The sequence below is a fragment of the Pinus tabuliformis genome, chromosome 4_2, assembly GCF_031772625.1.
Source record: "Pinus tabuliformis cultivar Carrire ecotype Pingquan chromosome 4_2, CPIR1, whole genome shotgun sequence".
In the NCBI taxonomy this organism is placed as follows: Eukaryota; Viridiplantae; Streptophyta; class Pinopsida; order Pinales; family Pinaceae; genus Pinus; species Pinus tabuliformis.
Genome location: NC_142304.1, coordinates 91,915,395 through 91,934,917, shown reverse-complemented (window position 1 = coordinate 91,934,917; position 19,523 = coordinate 91,915,395). Strand labels below are relative to the sequence as shown.

Below are 19,523 nucleotides of genomic sequence, written 5' to 3'. Positions count from 1 at the left end.
CAGAGAATAACCTTCCCCAGCCCCATGCCTTCGTAAAAAGGGGGGAACTATAGGGGACAATGATCAAGAAAGACTATGGTGGCCACCCCCAGAACGCGCACTGTTTTTCATCCTTCCTTAACACCAATCCAAAACAATCCTACCTTTTCTCTGTAAAGCTAGGGTCCAAAAGCAATAAGGGAAGAAAACAACATGAAAGAAAGAGATATCAAACATGGCTACTGGCTCACAAGGGGAGGTTCAAACAAAGAACAAGCTTCCCAAACCCCGTGCCTTTGCAAAAAGGGGGGAACTGCAGGGGACGATGATTGAGAAGGACTAGGGTGGCCACCCCGGGAACTCGCACTACTTTTTGTCCTTCCCAAACACCAATCCACAACAATCCCACCTCTTCTCCATAAAGCTAGGGGCAAAAGGAAGAAGGGAAGAAAACAACACCAAAGAAACAAAGATCCCAAGAAAAGAGAGAAGCTCAACAGCACGTTGAGGCACCCAATCCAAAAGAATCCCACCTCTTCACACCCTCCCATATACATTACGGCAGAACACCCTTTCTAGCTTACAACATAACAAACAAAAATCAAGCAACCATGCAAATAAATCACAACGTAAAGTTGACCACTATAAAAGACAAGGACTGCGATGAGACCAGTTTTTGGAGCATGTTACTGAGAGGTAAACAACCCCCCAACCTAGCACAAGGCTTCAAATGATAAATAGACTACTAATAACAAACCCACCCCACTATTGCACCCCTCCGTGTACAAAACACCTAACAACCTTTCCAGCGAGAAAGTCAACGGGGGTCAAGAATCAAACTCCAAAGAGGAGTTGTCACGGGCCAACACTCAATGCTAGAGAAAGCCACAGGCCACAAATACATCGATGGTGCAAGGCCACTAAAGAGAGGGATGTCCACAAAGCACACACCACAAAACAAAGAAATTACCAAGTCCCACAAAAAAGCCACAATCCAAAGGGAGGAACAAAGACAAAACCTGCTACTTATTTTTTCCTTAGAAGGGGAGTGGCTCATGAGAGGACAAGGAATTCACTCGATGGTAAAGGCACAAGATAATATTGCCACCCTCATGCCCATTGGCGGGGAAAATTTTAATCTCGATGGAGCTTAGACCGAGGGAGGGGTTTTTCATTACCTGGACACCCAACCCTTCCGCGAGGGCATATCGAGGAACGGTCAGGAGGACTAGGGTGGCCAGCCCAATGGGTTGAACCACTCTTCATCCATCCCATATTGACCCCACCCCAACAATTTCCCCTCACGGAAGGTTTGAGATACCAGGAGCGCGTGCAACCACTCCCTCGACAAAACCACCAGAAAAAAAGCTCACCCAAGAAACACATCAACCACTGCTGCCTTTTCGAGAGAACCAACTATGGAAGCCCACATCCTTGGCCCATGCCTTCCAACGAACAAAAGACTGAGCATCGCCACTATGAATGAGTCTAAATTTATCCATCGTATTTCCCAAGCGCCTCAATTGCAACAACCATGCCTGGTCGAACAGGTCGTCGGAAGGGCTCCCAAGAAACAAGCTTCTAAACCCCCTACAGAAACACATTGGGGGAAAGAAAAACAAAGGATGGGTGGGACAAGCATAAGCATGGCTTGCAAGCACACACACTGTTGTAGAGGTAAATCCCCTCTGCGGATAGAGGTGATCCCTACTAGTCCAAATAGGGTCTAGCAACAATCAAACAACGCTAACACGCAGGTTCCTAATTGCAAATTAAAGACCAATGATGAAGGCCTACCTAGATCCCAACGCTAGTACTTGTAAAAGAGTTGATGCTCCCATTCCTTTGTCCCAGCTAGTCACAATCCTCATGATCCTCGTGCACGGACACCTGCACATGTAAAGAACGATACAAACACAAGCATAAAATCCAGTAGATGCAACTATATATCAGTCAGAATGGATATAACTCAAACACCATCATAAAGACAATAAGAGTGGAACCATAATGATAGTCATCTATTATTGATAAACAAAGAAGAATACAACCATAGTTTTGACGTCAAATTCTTCTCAAGAGGGTCCAGCCAGCAAGTCCCTCAAGCATTCACCCTTGAAGGCAGATCTCCCAAGACAAAGCTCTCTCTCACACAAGTTTACACAAGAAAGAAACACTTCACAACCTTCCTTAAGCTCTCTAACAATCCCACACTTGTCACACCAGCTACCTATCAAGCTCACACACTATCAGCAGCACTCCAAACACTATGAATCCCAAACTAGCAGCTCATGGCAATGGTGGACGCTAAAATAGGAGAATGAGTCTCCATGAATGGTGGGAGGATGACCTTATCTCCAAGGAAGGTGGCTCAAATGATGAAACCGACATGCCAGAGAAGGGAGGGCGACATTTACAAGGCCAACAACCAGGTCTAGAGTCATCTGGAAGGCCGGCTGTTAGAACAAACTCGCCTAGACTGGATCATCATGGGTGCCTAACTGAACTAGAGCGCTGACATCGCTGCTGAATAAAAAAGAAAGTCATATCAGCATGGGAGACACGTGTACTTCCGAGTTCGCAGCGCATTCAGTCTATTTTGGAGCGCTCACCAGCGAATTTATTTTTACAACAGTCGCAATGATAGAAAAACTTTGGAAAAGTGGGTCATTTGGCAACATTAGAGAGCATGAGCATGATTAATTTGGTCTCATGACACAGTAGGAAGACTGACAGGAAGACAGTGACAAATTACTGTGTAACAGATGCCCCCTAAAGCATGAAGCTTGAGAGAGTGGGAGGGGTGAAATGCTTTATGAAACTGACTAAACTGGAACACCACCAGGAAGAACCTGCACGCAAGTACAACTGATACCTTCGATAATCAATTACATGTAGTCTAGGCATGGGCGCAGCCATCCAAAAGGCATACGAAAGAGGTCTGTGGTATGGACGTAGCCACCCAGCTAATGAGACCATGATGATAGTAGAGGTATGGTTGCAACCATCCATGAAGACTCAAGTATGGGCACAACCATCCATTAATGAGTCATGTAATGATCAGAATAATCCACAAAATTTCAATCTGGATCTCAATAGACAAAATCCAGGGTCTTGCGCTCCATCTCGACCCAAACGAAGTACAAGTTCAAGCATGTGAATATAGGAGTTGAAGTCGAACATGCAAGAACATCGTCTAATTACCAGTCGATGATGAAAATTGTTAACAGACGCGAGAGGTACCACCAATAATGACAATGGTCCTCAAGGTACTATAGGTACAATCTACGGCGTGTGAATCAATGAGCTGGCATCGAACACCCGCAGAGTCATTCGATCGGAGGCCAATGATGAAAACCTCACGTCAAACATGAAGAACCTACCATTGAGGCATGTAGGCTCCAAGGCACCTGAAGGGAGTCCCTAGGTCAAATTCCTAGATAATGTGCTGAAGTCGACAGGAAGTGACCTTGATTGAAGGTGGGCCATAATGTTTCCCACATCATCAACACGAGACAGAGAAGGATAAGATATTTTGCATGAGGTATCAGAGGGAGGTTTGGTATTCTTGCAGAGGTCAACTTCTCTTGAACATATCGGCGGCACAACAGTGGACTTGGCAGTATTTGACATTAAATGATCAGGGGTCCTGGTGGCAAGGCAATGAGTAGATGAGAGGTCAAACAGGATAACCCAAACCCACGGAGGCCAGTGTAAAAACAAGATGAGAGGTTCCCACCCAGACACGAATGCAAACAAGTTCCATGTTCAATAGCGACATATGTCCGACATGACAATGATTGTGGTTCCATTTCCCCACCATTGCTGGTGAGTACCCCGATTATTTTTTATGACAAGCTTGACGGGGATAGCATATGCTTGAAAGGCGTCATCCGATGTCATTAATTTTTATCTAGTCTAACAAAGGAAGAACTCGGCATCTTTTCCTATTTAGGGAGTCTAAAAAGATAGCAGAAAAGTGAACTCCAGGGGGGTCCTTTTTCGTAAAGTTGTGTCTCTCAAGCCCGAAAAAGTATAAAACAATGCCCGAAAGAACCGCCCAATCATTACGATCGAGGAGTACTTTTCATGAGTAGTGATTTCGATCTGAAAAAGTAAAAAAGTGATCGAAACCACGTCACTTCGTAACCGTTAACGAACCAGAAACGACAAGGGTCCGACGATCTTTTCGTTTTTACACGGTCGGAAAAGGGTTTAAAGATGACCGGCTCTTATTTACGTTTAACGAGTCAAGAGGAATAACTCGGCAATATTTTCATATTTAGACGGTCAGAAAAGAGTTAAAAGCATACCTCCATTTTTATTCTCTTTAACGAGTCAAAAAGGGAAAAATACTTGGCAATCTTTTCATATTTTACGAATCAGAAAAGAGCTTAAAGGTGACTCATCCTAGAGTAACGAGTGGTATAAAGGGTAGCAACTGGTTCCGGCAATGGTGGAACTACTCAAAACATGTAATGGTCAAGAGGCTAGCTAATAAAACCACTCATCGCTGCGGTTCCTCGGGAAAGGTAAAACAACCCAGTGAAAGCATATGATCGGCCAAAGAGATGGTGGCGATGGAATGAAAAAAACCAAGGCTCATCTAGCAGAATTTAACAGATAAATACAGCAATCACGAGATGTAAAATGGGTATGGGTTCATTTTTACACAAGCTTGAACCATGGAGAACTCTGCTTGGATTTGGTTTCATGTTTACACAAGCTTGAAACGAAAAACTATGCTTGTTATAAGTTCGCATGCCCCCAGCATAGTAACGCAAATTGAGGTACATGCCCCCCAAGCTTCATTGCATTCAATAAAGTGGATGGAATGAAGGTTCACTTTTGAGATCTTGGAAAGACTCGACTTGGATTTTACGAGATCTTAATCAAAGACTCGATTTGGAAAAGGAGGAGTTGTTTCATTTTTTAATGAGGTTGACATAGGAAAAGAACTATCCTCATAACCCTTGTTTCATTATTTAACGAGCTTGACACAAGATTAGGAACTATGCTCGACTAGACCCAGTTTCAATTGTTAAGGAGCTTGACATAGGAAAGTGAACTATGCTCCGAACAAACTTCATCATAATGAACAGGAAGTCGTCACTTCCAAGAATGGCACTCTCGGTGGAAGGACAACATCTTGGAAGTCAGGACCCAATGCCCCTAGGACATCATGCACGACGGCATCATCACTGGATATAGGCATGGGATAAGTAGCCACGCAGTTGACCTGTGGGGGGGCAGATATAATTGGTGGATAAAAACCAGGAAGGGGTGGCAGCTGCGTAGGAGGCACCGGGGGACTAAAGAACGTTAATTGATCTATAGTCACGATTCTTCCGTCGTGTGGAAAGCAAACCACACGGAAAAGCGAAGAGACAAGGGCCCCCATGGCATAGACATAGTCATGACCAAGGAGAAGACTAAAATCTAAGGCACCTTGGACAACCAGCACGTCCGTATAGACAATTTTTCCTCCCAAAGTAATAGGAAACTTTGGGAGGACCCCTAGAGGTTGACTGGTTCCCCCATCAAATGCTAACAGATTCTGTGCGACCGGCCCAAGTTGCAGGGAACCTAAAGCTTGCCAAGTAGTGGACGGCATAAGATTGACAGACGCACCTTCATCCAAAACGGTGCCAGGTATTGCCTTATCATAGGAAAGTATTGTAATCTGGAAAGGCACATGGGATGGAAGGCAGAAAGCAGTCAGATGACTCTAATCGAAGGAGATGGTAAAACTACTTGGTGGGGGGAATCATATTCTTGCCCCCATGCTCTATAGGAACCGAAGAAGGACTTTCGGGAGCAGCTGGGATAGGAGAGTCATTTCTAGACTCAGGGGAATCTGAGGAGATGAGAAGAACATGGGCATGATGCTCTTCTGAAATAGAGTGATCGACGGGTGGTGAGCTCGAGTCGACACTCTTTTCGACTAATGGTTGGTATTGAATAGGCTTGGCACAGCCTGGCTCAAGAAGAGGAGCCTGGACAAGAGAGGAATCTTGGTCGATCTCTTTTTCAGTAGGGGAACGATCTGCGACTGCAGAGAGACGTTGATAGCCAAGAGGTAGTTGGGGTGAGGGAGCTGTAAGACTTTCCAATACGAGGGAGGCTTTATCCATGAGTGGACAAAGGTGAAGGGGATGATTGCCTTCACAAAGTCGACAGGGGATTCGAATCTTCCCTTTTCCCTTACCATTTCCAGCTGATAGGGTAGCATTGCCGTGAGCGGCAGAGGATGATGAGGGGTGGGTCAGATCACGAGACCATACTTCTAAGACCCTGGGGATACCAAGACAATTGTGAAGAAGATGGTCCTCCTTGCATAATCTGCAAGGAAATTTGACCTTTCGCATAGGAGTAGAAGGTGGCTCAATGGGAGGTGTACTCAAGGCAGTAGCTCCACTTTTAGCCTCTCGCTGATGAGACTTCTTCTTCATCATCTTCTTCTTCTTCTTCTTAGCCACCAGGTTACTTGAATCCAGGCTTTCACTAGGCGAAGTAGAAGATGAGGACGTAGAAATAGGCGAAGAAGGGGAGAGGTCCACCTTAAATCAACATGATGTTGTTCGGGTGGAGGAACTGATTGACCAGCAGTTGAGACGGTAGGGACCAGAGAGGTTGTGAACAACCAAACAGGCAACCCAACAGTTAACCCAGGAAGGGACAATGTTGCCATGTAAGGAGCGCCAACATTTCCGAAAGGAGGGAAATGACCAAGACTCCCATCAGACGGGATGCCTGGGTTGGTAAACTCTAGGAAAGTTTCCATAAACAATGAGGAGAAACCCTACATGAACTAATGCAAACAAGATCTAACTGGGTAGATGTGAATCGTGGTTGAATAAATTTTAGTACGCAAGGACATAACTTGACCATTTCATTTTTTAAGAGTCAAGAAAAGGACAAAAATATGACTCTAGTTGCCTTCGAATGTTTAATGAGCCTGAAGTGACAAGTGCTCAGATGAGCCTTTTCTTTTAGGGAGTCTGAAAAGGATCAAAAGTGACTACTCTGGAGAGCTAGGCAAAAGGTTTACCAGACTATTCGTAAAACTGCATATACATCTTGGTAGTCATATCAAAACCAAGGACTTTCCATACGATAGTCAATCTTCCCGAATGTTGTGTTCGGTGCGTTACGACTTGTAAGGTGGCAAACACGGCTTCCTATGGATAAAGGATGATAACCTAGTGGGGTCTCCCCATATACTCGATGGTACGTGGGAGCTCAAATCCGTGGTAGACCACTATTGTATCACGGAAGGAGGAATCACCCAACCTTAAGTGAAATAAAAGTGACTAGGTTTAACGACGCCAGAGCACGTCTCTAGCCTAGACCTCTAAACAATGAGCGTTATGTTCCAATGCGTTTTTAGGTTCATTCAGTTCATTTTAAAGTTGATCTTGTATTAGGTTTCAGTTTTCAGGCCTTACCATATGTAATCTCTCAAAATTTGCTAAATGCAAACTATATGCCAAAATATGTCATTCCATTCGATGAATGCTAATTACAAGAGAGTTAGAGGGATTTCACACAAATGAAATGATCACAAAACAACAAATAGCTTCCCCAATGCAGCTAATGGAAATTCACAAACTTTTATTCGAGATCACTAATCATTAATCAAAACGAAAAGCTTCTAGTTCTCATTAACTAATAAAAAGAAAAAGATATTTTTCTTTTTGTTGATGGCAAAGTGCATTAAACAAACTTTTGAGAAATAATAACAAACAAATGTGAAAATAACCGGTTGACCCCAAACAACTGTGATCCGTGTCCAGGTAGTGAGAAGAAATTGAAACAATGTGAAGACTGGTTCAACAACAACCACTTAAACAACCAAGAAAAAACAAGCAAAGAGGAAGGCTTCAACAAACCAAAAGCAAGCAGAAAACGAACCTTTGCAAACGAGTAACCAAGCAAAGCAGGTCCAATAAACTTGGAATGATAAAACTAGGTCACAAGACAAAAAGCAAGATTTGTTCAACAAGACTCATAAGAAAGTGCTTCAATCTTCAGACAGTGAAATCAAGTCATATACCAAGTGAAAACAACAGGGGATAACAATACCAACAGGCTCAGGAGGCAGAATTGAAGAAATTCAATTCTACAGGAATCAGCGCAGGTGATACACAGCAACAATGCGTTGATCAGAAACTACGCGTAGCAACAATGCGACGTCAGCGCGGAAGTACACGCCTTACCCGCGATGGTCCGATTTTCAGAACTGTTGCGACTATTTGGTATATTAACGCGATGATCAAGAAGTCACAGAAATGGCTGCGCGATGACAACGCGACTGTTTAATTATAAACTGTGATGATGCTAAAAAACGACCACAATCAAGCCAAAAACTCCCAAACCAAGGCAATCACTCTTTAAACAATCAAGGCACTTCCCAGACCAAACCAAGAAACCCAGAAAACAGATAACTAATCCCCAAACTTTGAAAAGAGAGCAAAACAAACTCAAGGAAAGAATGAACAAAAAGGACAAAAGCCAGCTCCAAGTTGTTCAGTTCGTAAACCAAACCGTAGATTGACTGAAGTGGCATTGATCTACTTCACTAATGCAGAGCAATAGTGTTTTGAAGGCTATCTAGTCGTGCTTCAAGCTCCGTCTAAATTTTACAAATCAAACAACAAGGTAAACTCCCCAGCGGAGTTGACAAATTGTTGTGGAGGTAAATCCCCTCTGTGGATAGAGGTGATCCCTACTAGTCCAAATAGGGTCTAGCAACAATCAAACAACCCTAACACACAGGTTCCTAATTGCAAATTAAAGACCAATGATTAAGGCCTACCTAGATCCCAATGCTAGTACTTGTAAAAGAGTTGATTCTCTCGTTCCTTTGCCCCGGCTGGTCACAATCCTCACAATCCTCGTGCACGGACACCTGCACATGCAAAGAATGATACAAACACAAGCATAAAATCCAGTAGATGCAACTATATATCAGTCAGAAAGGATATAACTCAAACACCATCATAAAGACAATAAGAGTGGAACCATAATGATAGTCATCTATTATTGATAAACAAAGAAGAATACAACCATAGTTCTAACGTCAAATCCTTCTCAAGAGGGTTCAGCCAACAAGTCCCTCAAGCATTCACCCTTGAAGGTAGATATCCTGAGACAAAGCTCTCTCTCACACAAGTTTACACAAGAAAGAAATACTTCACAACTTTCCTTAAGCTCTCTAACAATCCCACACTTGTCATACCAACTACCTATCAAGCTCGCACACTATCAGCAGCACTCCAAACACTATGAATTCCAAACTGGCAGCTCATGGCAATGGTGGAGGCTTAAATAGGAGAAGGAGTCTCCATGAATGGTGGGAGGATGAGCTTATCTCTAAGGAAGGTGGCTCAAATGACGAAACAGACATGCCAGAGAAGGGAGGGCGACATGTACAAGGCCAACAACCAGGTCTGGAGTCATCTGGAAGGCCGACTGTTAGAACAAACTCACCCAGACTGGATCATCGCGGGTGCCTAACTACACTGGACCGCTGACATCGCTGTTGAATAAAAAATGAATTCATATCAGTGTGATCAGATATAAGTAACAGATGCACTACCTCATGAAATTCGACCAGTGCGAGAGACACGTGTACTTCCGCGCTGGCAGTGCATTCGGTTTGTTTTGGAGCGCTCATCAGCGCGTTTATTTTTACAATAGTTGCGATGATAGAAAAACTTTGGCAAAGTGGGTCATTTGGAAACATTAGAGAGCATGAGCATGATTAATTTGGTCTCATGACACAGTAGGAATACTGACAAGAAGACAATGACAAATTATTGTGTAACACACATGAAAAGACAAGCGTTACCTCAAGAGAAGCAACCAACAATGTTCCCGCCAAACACCAAGCCCACTCCCCTAAAGACACACCACACAGTACCACATTGCAATCGAAACCCAACCAACCCGAACCAAAAAAGAAAACCCTTGCTATCAATGATCCTACCGCAGGTTCACCTAAGGAAACCTTGTTACAACTTCTCCTCGCTCTAAGTGATAAGGTTCAATGAACTTCTCATGACATCGATAACGGTGAACCACCATCGTCAATGCAATCCAAAAACTTCACCGATCATTCAATCAGCAGGAGCGACGAGTGATGTGTACAAAAGGGCAAGGACATAGTCATCATGAGTTGATGACATGCGCTTACTAGGAATTCCTCATTGAAGACCAATAATTGCAATGGTCTATCCCCATCATGATGCAATTTGAGAAAATTTCCCAATCCTCTCGAACCAGGAAGAAAAACTCATTGGTTGCATTAGTGTAGCATGAATGCGGCCCAAAACACATAAGGGCATCACAGACCTATTATTGCCTCAAACTTCCATTGCCTAAATGGCCATAGTCCCTCTAAGAAGCTCGCTGCGAAGGGAAACCTTCGCACAACTAGTTAGAAGTTAAGGTCTCGTTCATTATCAGAATTAACCAGACAAATCGCTCCACCAACTAAGAATGGCCATGCACCACCACCCATAGAATCAAGAAAGAGCTCTCAATCTATCAATCCTTACTATGTCTGGACCTGGAAAGTTTCCCTGTGTTTAGTCAAATTAAGCCGTAGGCTCCATTCCTGGTGTTTCCCTTCCATCAATTCCTTTAAGTTTCAACCTTGCGACCATACTCCCCTCGGAACCCAAACACTCTGATTTCTCAGAAGGTGCTAGAAGAGTCCTTAGAGCAACATATGTCAATCCCTGGTCGGCATCGTTTATGTTTGAGACTAGGATGGTATCTGATCATCTCCGAGCCCCTAAATTTTGTTCTTGATTAATGAAAACATCCTTGGCAAATGATTTTGCAGTGGTCTGTCTTTCATAAATCCAATAATTTCACCTCTGACAATGAAAAAATAATTCCCCTGACAGTCCCTATTAATCATTACTCCGGTCCCGAAGGCCAACATAATAGGACCAAACTCCTATCACATTATTCCATGCTAATGTATTCAGAGCATAAGCTTGCTTTGAGCACTCTAATTTTTTCAAAGTAACAACATCAGAGTTGTGACCCAGCCAATTAAGGCTAGGAGCACACTGCCAACAAAAGGGACAGAAGGGCAGGTGCACATTGTTAGGATATTCCGACACATAGGATATAGTTAAGTTCAACTTGGTCTAGTATAGAGTTAGGTTAGAGTTAGGTAAAGTGTGTTTCTTTACCGTTGTACATTTTGTAACTTACAATCTGACGGTCACGATATGTAGTGATCCGACAGTTCACTCTCATCTCGGTATTACCGACACTTGATCCGTGGCTTGACACCCGATTGGTCCATGAATTCTATTTAAAGCGCATGGAGGGTCATTGTTCGGGTAATCCGTGCATGAGAGAAGCTTATGTAAATTTTCATTCTTTGATTAATAAATTGCCTGTAGTAACCACGTTGGGACAGGCCGTGGAGTGTTTCCCTCCTTGCACTTTGAGGGTTTTAACCACGTCAAAAATACTGGTGTATTTATTTGAGATCTGGTTGTGAGCGGTGTCCTTTTGGTGTTCTTTCTGAGGAACTTACCCTGTAAATTCCTACATGTTATCAGAGCTATTTGAGGGCCGCGTCCATTGGTGATCCAAATCTGAAGCCGGTAGAACTGCATGCGCTGTCGTTTCCTAGATATGTTGTTTCTGGCTGCTTTCAGGCCGAGAGGACTGCTCTGTTGCATTCAGAGCATCTGTTCCAGTGAGGAACCCCTTTCGTTTCACGCGAAAAGGTTTCCGGTAGCCCTAGCTGCGTCATTTTTCAAATCGGGAGGTATACAGTGTTTTTTTGCACTTTACTGTTATTTTCTCTCTGCTTATTTCGGCTTCGGTTTATTTAGCTCTTTTTTTTAACCGAATCTATACCTTTCATTTCTGCGTATGCTCTTTGCCCTGTGACTCTGTGCGATCTGGGCAAATCAGAAACAGAAAGGAAGGATTTTTCTCATGTGTATGCTCTTTTCCCTGCACCTTAGTGTGATCTCGGAAAATCAGAAACATTGAGAAAAATATTTAGTTTTTCGACTAAAGCTAACTTTGAGATTTTTTTTTTTTAATTTCTAGCTTTTTGGCTAAAGCTAACTTCGAGCCGCAAGGTTCGTTTTTTCTCTGCATATTCGTGTTGGGTTTTGTGTTTTGTGTTTTTTAGGGAAAAAGAGCTTTCTCAAGGCAAGCACGCAAACCAAGGCCCCCCCCCCCTCTCTCTCTCTCTCTCTCAATTTTTTTGTATAGATCAATTGGTTCAAAGCTATTTTAAGAGAGTAGAGGTCTTGGGTTCAAGTCTCCATTTTGTGGGGGCGGATTTTTTTCATTCCCGCACATTCGCGCACTTTGCCGGCAACTTCAACAATTTTTTTTTCAAAAAAAGCCATAACTTCTTCATCCGGAAGCCTTTTTCAGAGCCGTTTTTTTTAAAACCGCCTATTTTTTCGAGATCTATCCATTGGAACAATTACTTTTAGCATCTTCAGCTTCATTTTTTTTTAAAATGGAAAGTCCATGCCAAGTCATTCTTGACAGCACTAACTACTTCCAATGGGTAGCCTACATGGAAGATTTACTTAGAAGTAAAGGTCTCTTCAGAATAGCCACAGACCAAGAGAAGAAACCAAAAGATGAAGACAAGGTTGCAAAATGGGAAAATAGACAAGATCAAGCACGTGGTTTGATAAGGATGTCTATTTCTCCTGATCTTAGATTCCACATTGCAGACCTTGAGACTCCTCATGAAGCATTAGAAAAACTCGCTAAAGTTTTTGGGATTAAAAATGAAATTAGAGCCCATCAACTTGAAAATGAGCTGCTTACTTTGGATCCTAATAATTTTTCTTGCATTGAAGATTTCTTGTCCAAATTCAAGACCCTTAGATATCTCTTGGGAGGTGTTAAAGTTAAGAAAGAAGATGGTAACCTTATTTATTCCATCCTTACTAAGTTGGGACCAGCCTACTCTGTATTTGTTTCCAGTTTCCATTCTACAAGGGAAGCTTTCATTTGTCAAGGAAAAGACTACAAGGCCCCTTCCTTTGACCCCTTTTGTGATTCCTTAATAAGAGAACAAGAAAAACTCTTACACCTTGGTCTTCTTAATCTTGGAAACTCTTCCACGAAAGCGTTAGCCGCCCAGCAGCAACCAAATTCAAAGAATCCTAAGAAGTCATATCCTCAAAAGAATGGTCCTAAACCATCTCAGCCTCAAAATGAAAGATCATTTCAGCAAAATGATAAGACCAATAAAAACAAATGGAAGAAGACTGATAGACATTGTAACTTTTGTAATCGAGATGGCCAATTAGAATCTAAATGCTTTAAGAAGATGGAAGCCTTGGAAGCCGCAATCAAGAAACATAACATCCATGTGGAGCCTACTTCAACTTCAACTTCCGGAATGGCACTTTCTCCATGTCATTGTCAATCATCTCAGTCTGGTTATGCATTAAATGTATCTTCTTCTTCTTCTCATTCTCATGAGTGGCTCATTGATTCTGGAGCCTTTTGTCATATGGCCAAAAACCAAGCCATGTTTTCTTCTTTAAATGATTGTAACACCAAAAATATATATGTTGGTGATGATAGATCTCTTATTGTTGTAGGGACTGGAACTGTTCATCTAGACAATGGTCAGTTTAATGATGTATTATGTGTTCCAACCTTATCCTGCAACCTTCTATCTGTCTATCAGATAACTCATTCAGGTGAAGGTAAAATTGTTGAATTTTCACCTCATGATGTTGTAATCAAGGATCTAAAAGATCCTAAACAGATTCTAGCTACTGGTCTTGCTGATGATTCCAAAAGGTTGTATAAGTTTCACAACTTTGGGTCATCAAATCTTCCCTCAGTATTTATTGCTCATAATGATGAAGTGAGCAAACTTTGGCATGAGAGATTTGGTCACTTAAACTATCGCTCCCTTCAGCACCTATGTAAAGAAAATATGGTGACAGGTCTTCCTATGGTATCTTGCAGAGATGGTGTTTGTTCCGGATGTGTACTCGGAAAACATCATCGGGACAGTTTTGACAAACGTGCCTCTTGGCATGCATCAGCCCCTTTACAGCTTGTGCACAGTGATTTATGTGGTCCTCTTCATGTTGCTTCATTCTCTGGCTGCAAGTACTTCTTAACTTTCATTGATGATTTCTCCAGATGCACTTGGGTATACTTCTTAAAACTCAAGAGCGAAGTATTTAACACCTTTTTGGCCTTCAAAGCCTTTGTTGAAAAACAATCTGGACATCAAATTCTTAAGCTAAGAACTGATAATGGTGGAGAATATGTTAAAAACACATTCATCAACTTTTGCACCGAAAATGGAATTCAACTGCAACATACTGTTCCATACACTCCACAACAAAATGGTGTAGCTGAAAGGAAAAATCGCACCTTAAAGGAAATGGCTAATTGTATGCTGCAATCTAAAGGACTCAGTCTTAGTTTTTGGGCCGAAGCAATTAATTGTGCAAATTATATAATCAATCGCACTCCTATTAAGGTTCTAGAGAATATCACTCCAGAAGAAGCGTGGAGTTCCATTAAACCAGATGTAAGTCACTTTCGTGTGTTTGGAAGTGAAGCATGGGCCCATATTCCAGATGAAAAGCATAAAGCTTTAGAACCTAAGAGTGAGAAATGTACTTTTGTTGGATATTCTGAAGATGTAAAAGGTTATAGACTTATTCCATTTAAGTCCAAAAATGTTATCATTAGAAGAGATGTAAAGTTTGATGAAAATAAATCGGCCTGCGAGCCTAGTCCGACGGATGTGCCACCTATTCCTATCTCTTCTACTTTTGAAAATATTTCTTCTTCAGATGATGAAAGCGAGGATGATAATCCTCCCCCACCTTCTCAGGATCCTCAACTTCCACGATGGGTCCGTGCTACTCGGGATGCAGCAGGTGATCTTGCCGGTGATCCTACAGATCAACGACGTACACGTTCTCAGTTTGAAAGAGCCTCTTCTTTACTGGCTCAAGCTCCAGTAAATCATGATCCTGACACCTTTGCAGAAGCTTCAGGCCATCCACATTGGGAAGCAGCTATGAATGAAGAATATCATTCATTGATGACAAATGATACATGGGATCTTGTTCCTCTACCAAAGGGACGCAAACTTGTTAGATGTAAATGGGTTTACAGAACCAAGTATGGACCAGATGGGAAAGTTGATAAACATAAATCTCGTCTCGTTGCTAAGGGCTTTTCACAGGTTGAAGGCATTGACTACACTGAAACCTTCTCCCCTATTGCCAAAATTAACTCTATCTGCCTTGTTCTTTCCCTTGCTGCCTCTTTAAAATGGGAAGTCCATCAGATGGATGTTAAATCTGCCTTCTTGCATGGGGACTTGCAGGAAGAAATCTATATGGAACAACCCATTGGCTTCATACAAACAGACTCCAGCCTTGTTTGTCAACTTAAGAAATCCCTTTATGGCATCAAGCAAGCTCCTCGGGCTTGGTATGCCAAAATGGATAGCTTTCTTTTAGAATCTGGCTTTTCTAGGTGTCATTCTGACAATACTGTCTACACCAAGAAAGTGGGCAACTCTCTTATCATCCTTGTTCTTTATGTTGATGATCTTATTCTTACTGGTAGTGATCCCAACCTTATAAACCATGTGAAGTCCAGCCTTAAAAAGAAATTTGAAATGACAGACTTAGGACACTTACACTATTTTCTCGGTCTTCAAGTCTTGCAATCCCAGGAGGGTATTTTCCTTTCCCAGTCCAAGTATGCTTGTGATATTCTTCGTCATTTTCACATGGAAGACTGTAAGCCAGCCCCTTCTCCCTTTAGTCTGGAGTCAAACTTTCAGTCGCTTGTACTTCTCCTGAAGTTGATGCTACCTTATACCGTCAACTTGTCGGAAAACTCTTGTATTTAACCCATACTCGTCCTGATCTTTCCTTTGTTGTTGGCCTTGTTGCTCGTTTTATGCAAAACCCCCGTGAAAGTCATTGGAAAGCAGCTAAAAGAATACTTCGTTATGTTCGAGGTACAATACAGTTTGGGATTCATTACAGTGCCAAAGCAGCTCCTCTGTTAGTTGGTTTCACTGATTCTGATTGGGCTAGTGACCCTGATGATCGGAAGTCTACTGCCGGTTATGTCTTCACTCTTGGTTCAGGACCTATTACATGGGCTTGTAAGAAACAAGCTGCCATTTCTCTTTCGTCAGCAGAAGCAGAGTATCGTGGTGCCATGGAAGCTAGTAAGGAAGCCTTGTGGCTTTGTCAGATCCTATCAGAGTTTGGCTTTGAGCAGCAGCATCCAACCACACTTTGGTGTGATAATCAAAGTGCCATTCAGCTATGCAAAGATCCAGTCCAACATCAGCGCAGCAAACACATTGAACTACACATGCACTTCATCAGAAAGCTCATTCATGACCATGTTCTTGAAGTGCAATATTGTCCAACAGATGATCAGGTTGCAGACATCTTCACAAAGGCTCTCACAGAGGCGAAGTTCACTAAACTTCGATATATGCTTGGAGTTCAGGAAGTTGTCACTAAGGGGGGATAGGCTCTAGTGCCTCCTTCCTTCTCCTATTGTGTCATATTTGTAAATCCTTCAATCCTATCCCAAGTTGTTCTTAAGGGGGGATGTTAGGATATTTCGACACATAGGATATAGTTAAGTTCAACTTGGTCTAGTATAGAGTTAGGTAAAGTGTGTTTCTTTACCGTTGTACATTTTGTAACTTACAATCCGACAGTCACGATATGTAGTGATCCGACGGTTCACTCTCACCTCGGTATTACCGACACTTGATCCGTGGCTTGACACCCGATTGGTCCATGAATTCTATTTAAAGCGCATGGAGGGTCATTGTTCGGGTAATCCGTGCATGAGAGAAGCATATGTAAATTTTCATTCTTTGATTAATAAATTGCCTGTAGTACCCACGTTGGGACAGGGCGTGGACTGTTTCCCTCCTTGCACTTTGAGGGTTTTAACCACGTCAAAAATACTGGTGTATTGATTTGAGATCTAGTTGTGAGCGGTGTCATTTTGGTGTTCTTTCTGAGGAACTTACCCTGTAAATTTCTACACACATCGAGTAGGCGGACCGACCTTTACGACCCAATATCCAACTAAGAGCTTTTTATCTGCAACAACTTAAATATATGCTATTGGAGCTGGAATTACCATGGCTACTGGAACCAAAATTGCCCTCAAATGGATCCTCGTTAAGGGATTTAGATTGTACTCATTCCAATTACTAGACTCGATGAGCCCAGTATTGTTATTTATTTTCACTACCTCCCCATGTCAGGATTGGGTAATTGGCGCGCCTGCTGCCTTCCTTGGATGTGGTAGATTTTTCTCAGGCTCCATCTCCATAATCGAACCCTAATTCTCTGTCACCCATCACCACCATGGTAGGCCTCTATCCTACCATTGAAAGTCGATATGGTAGAAATTTGAATGAAGTATCACCAACACAAGGGTTGTGTGTCTAGTCAAGTTATCATGATTCACAGGAGAAGTGGGCAAGTCTGAACTAGAATTTTATCTAAAAAGTACATCCCTTCCAAAGATTTGGGACCTGGTGCATGTATCAGCTCTAGAATTACTATGGTTATCGAGTAGTATGGTACCATAAAAAAAACTATAACTAATTTAGTGAGCCATCCGCAGTTTCACAGTCTGAATTAGTTCATACTTAGACATGCATGGCTTAATATTTGAGACAAGCATATGACTACTGGCAGGATCAACTAGGTAGCACTCTCCCACTTCAAAGGGAATTATGGGTGCTCTCTTACCAAGAGCCAACCTAAACACCCATCAAGTCAAAGAGATATCAAAATATCATGTAAAACGTTTATGCCTTACACTGCTTACATCCCAAGAAGGAAGCACATGCAACATGCCAAGGACATGGCGAACAAATGGGTAGACCTGCTGAGCCACAACACACCAAAGCCACTTCAGATTTTGCAACCACACCCCAACCAACAAGATAATGAGCAATCACTCACCCACTCCCTTAGAAATGCCTCCAAAAGACTCCATGCCCTGCATCGAGGCCACCTAGGATTCCACCCGGACAGCAGAAATGGTGGACCTCGATCTCTTGATCACTTGCGATAGCCTTGATGTAAAGGAAATAAATGGAGAATGACCAACCACGCAACCTCTATATTATAAATGAGCCCCAACCCTCCTCGCATTGAGGCCACCTAGGAATCCACCCAGACAGCAGCAATGATGGACCTCGATCTCCCGATCGCCTGTGGCAGCCTCGATGTGAAGGAAAAGGAAGGAAATAAAAAGAGGAAAACTGACCACAAATCCTATCATAGAGAGGCCATACAAACCTCCCCGCCTCGCATCGATGCCACCTAGGAGTCCACCCAGAAAGCAGCAACAATGGACCTTGATCGGATGATTGCCTACGACAGCCTCGACATAAAGGCAAGGGAAGGGAATAACACAAGATAAACTGAGCCTGTAACCTCCCCTAGAAATGCCCCCCAACCCTCCCCTCCCCACATAGAGGCCACCTAGGAGTCCACCTGGACAGCATCAGCGATGGACCTCGATCGCATGATTTCCTGCGGTAGCCTCAATGCAAAGGAAATGGAAGGAAATAAAACAAGACCAATTGAGCCCACAATCTCTCTTAGAAATGCCCCCTGACCCTCCCCACCCTACATCGAGGCCACCTAGGAGTCCACCCATAAATCAAAAACGGTGTACCTCGATCAGTTCACCGCTTGCATAAACCATGATGATCAGGTAGCTCTGAACCCCACACACCCTACGTAAGGGCAACCTAGGAGATTGCCCACAACTTTACCAACTCGACATGAATAATTTTCACCTACGGTCACCTCCACGCAGAGGAGGGAGGTTGAAGCATTCCACCTCGAAATACTTCTTCCAGATAGCCCCCACCATTGACATAGCAAGCCTCCTCACCATTGGAACACGAGCGAATACACAATTGAAACAACAAATGCCCATAAACATTACGACTTAACATTTCCAATCACAAAAGGCTACCACGCACGCGAGATGCAAGGAAAAAGCTGACCACTCGATCAAACATATGGGCCAACACATCTATCAAAACCTCAAAGCCAACGCAACCATGGACAATGTGCACTTTGAAGGGCAACCCTTAACATTACAATAAGGAGAACATCACCTCACATCACCCGACGGAAAAAGCAAGCAAGAGGGAGGTTAGGTGGTTTACATCCAAAACCCTTCCATGTTCCTTTCAAATGTATGCATATCAACTAACATTGCCAACACAGAAAGAGTACAAGCACAAGAAACTGGCACCAGAAATAGCCGAACAATGAAGGGGTTAGCCATCATAGGGAGCCACACCACAACAACCCATACAACTCTGAGAACTTAAAGCAGAAGGGGAATTGTTCACATATGCCTCCGAGGACAAGCATGGCCAACATTATCGCTCATGTGCTAGCGAGTGGGTAAGGAGATAAGATGAAAATCCGCCACCCTACAAATGACCCAAGGTCATTCCTAAGGCA

General features: G+C 42.9%; 1 pseudogene; it reads right to left on the bottom strand.

The window, feature by feature from the left end:
* Positions 1 to 9,955: 9,955 nt before the first annotated feature.
* Positions 9,956 to 11,481, bottom strand: LOC149168443 (18S ribosomal RNA; annotated as a pseudogene).
* Between the last annotated feature and the right edge of the window lie 8,042 nt (positions 11,482 to 19,523).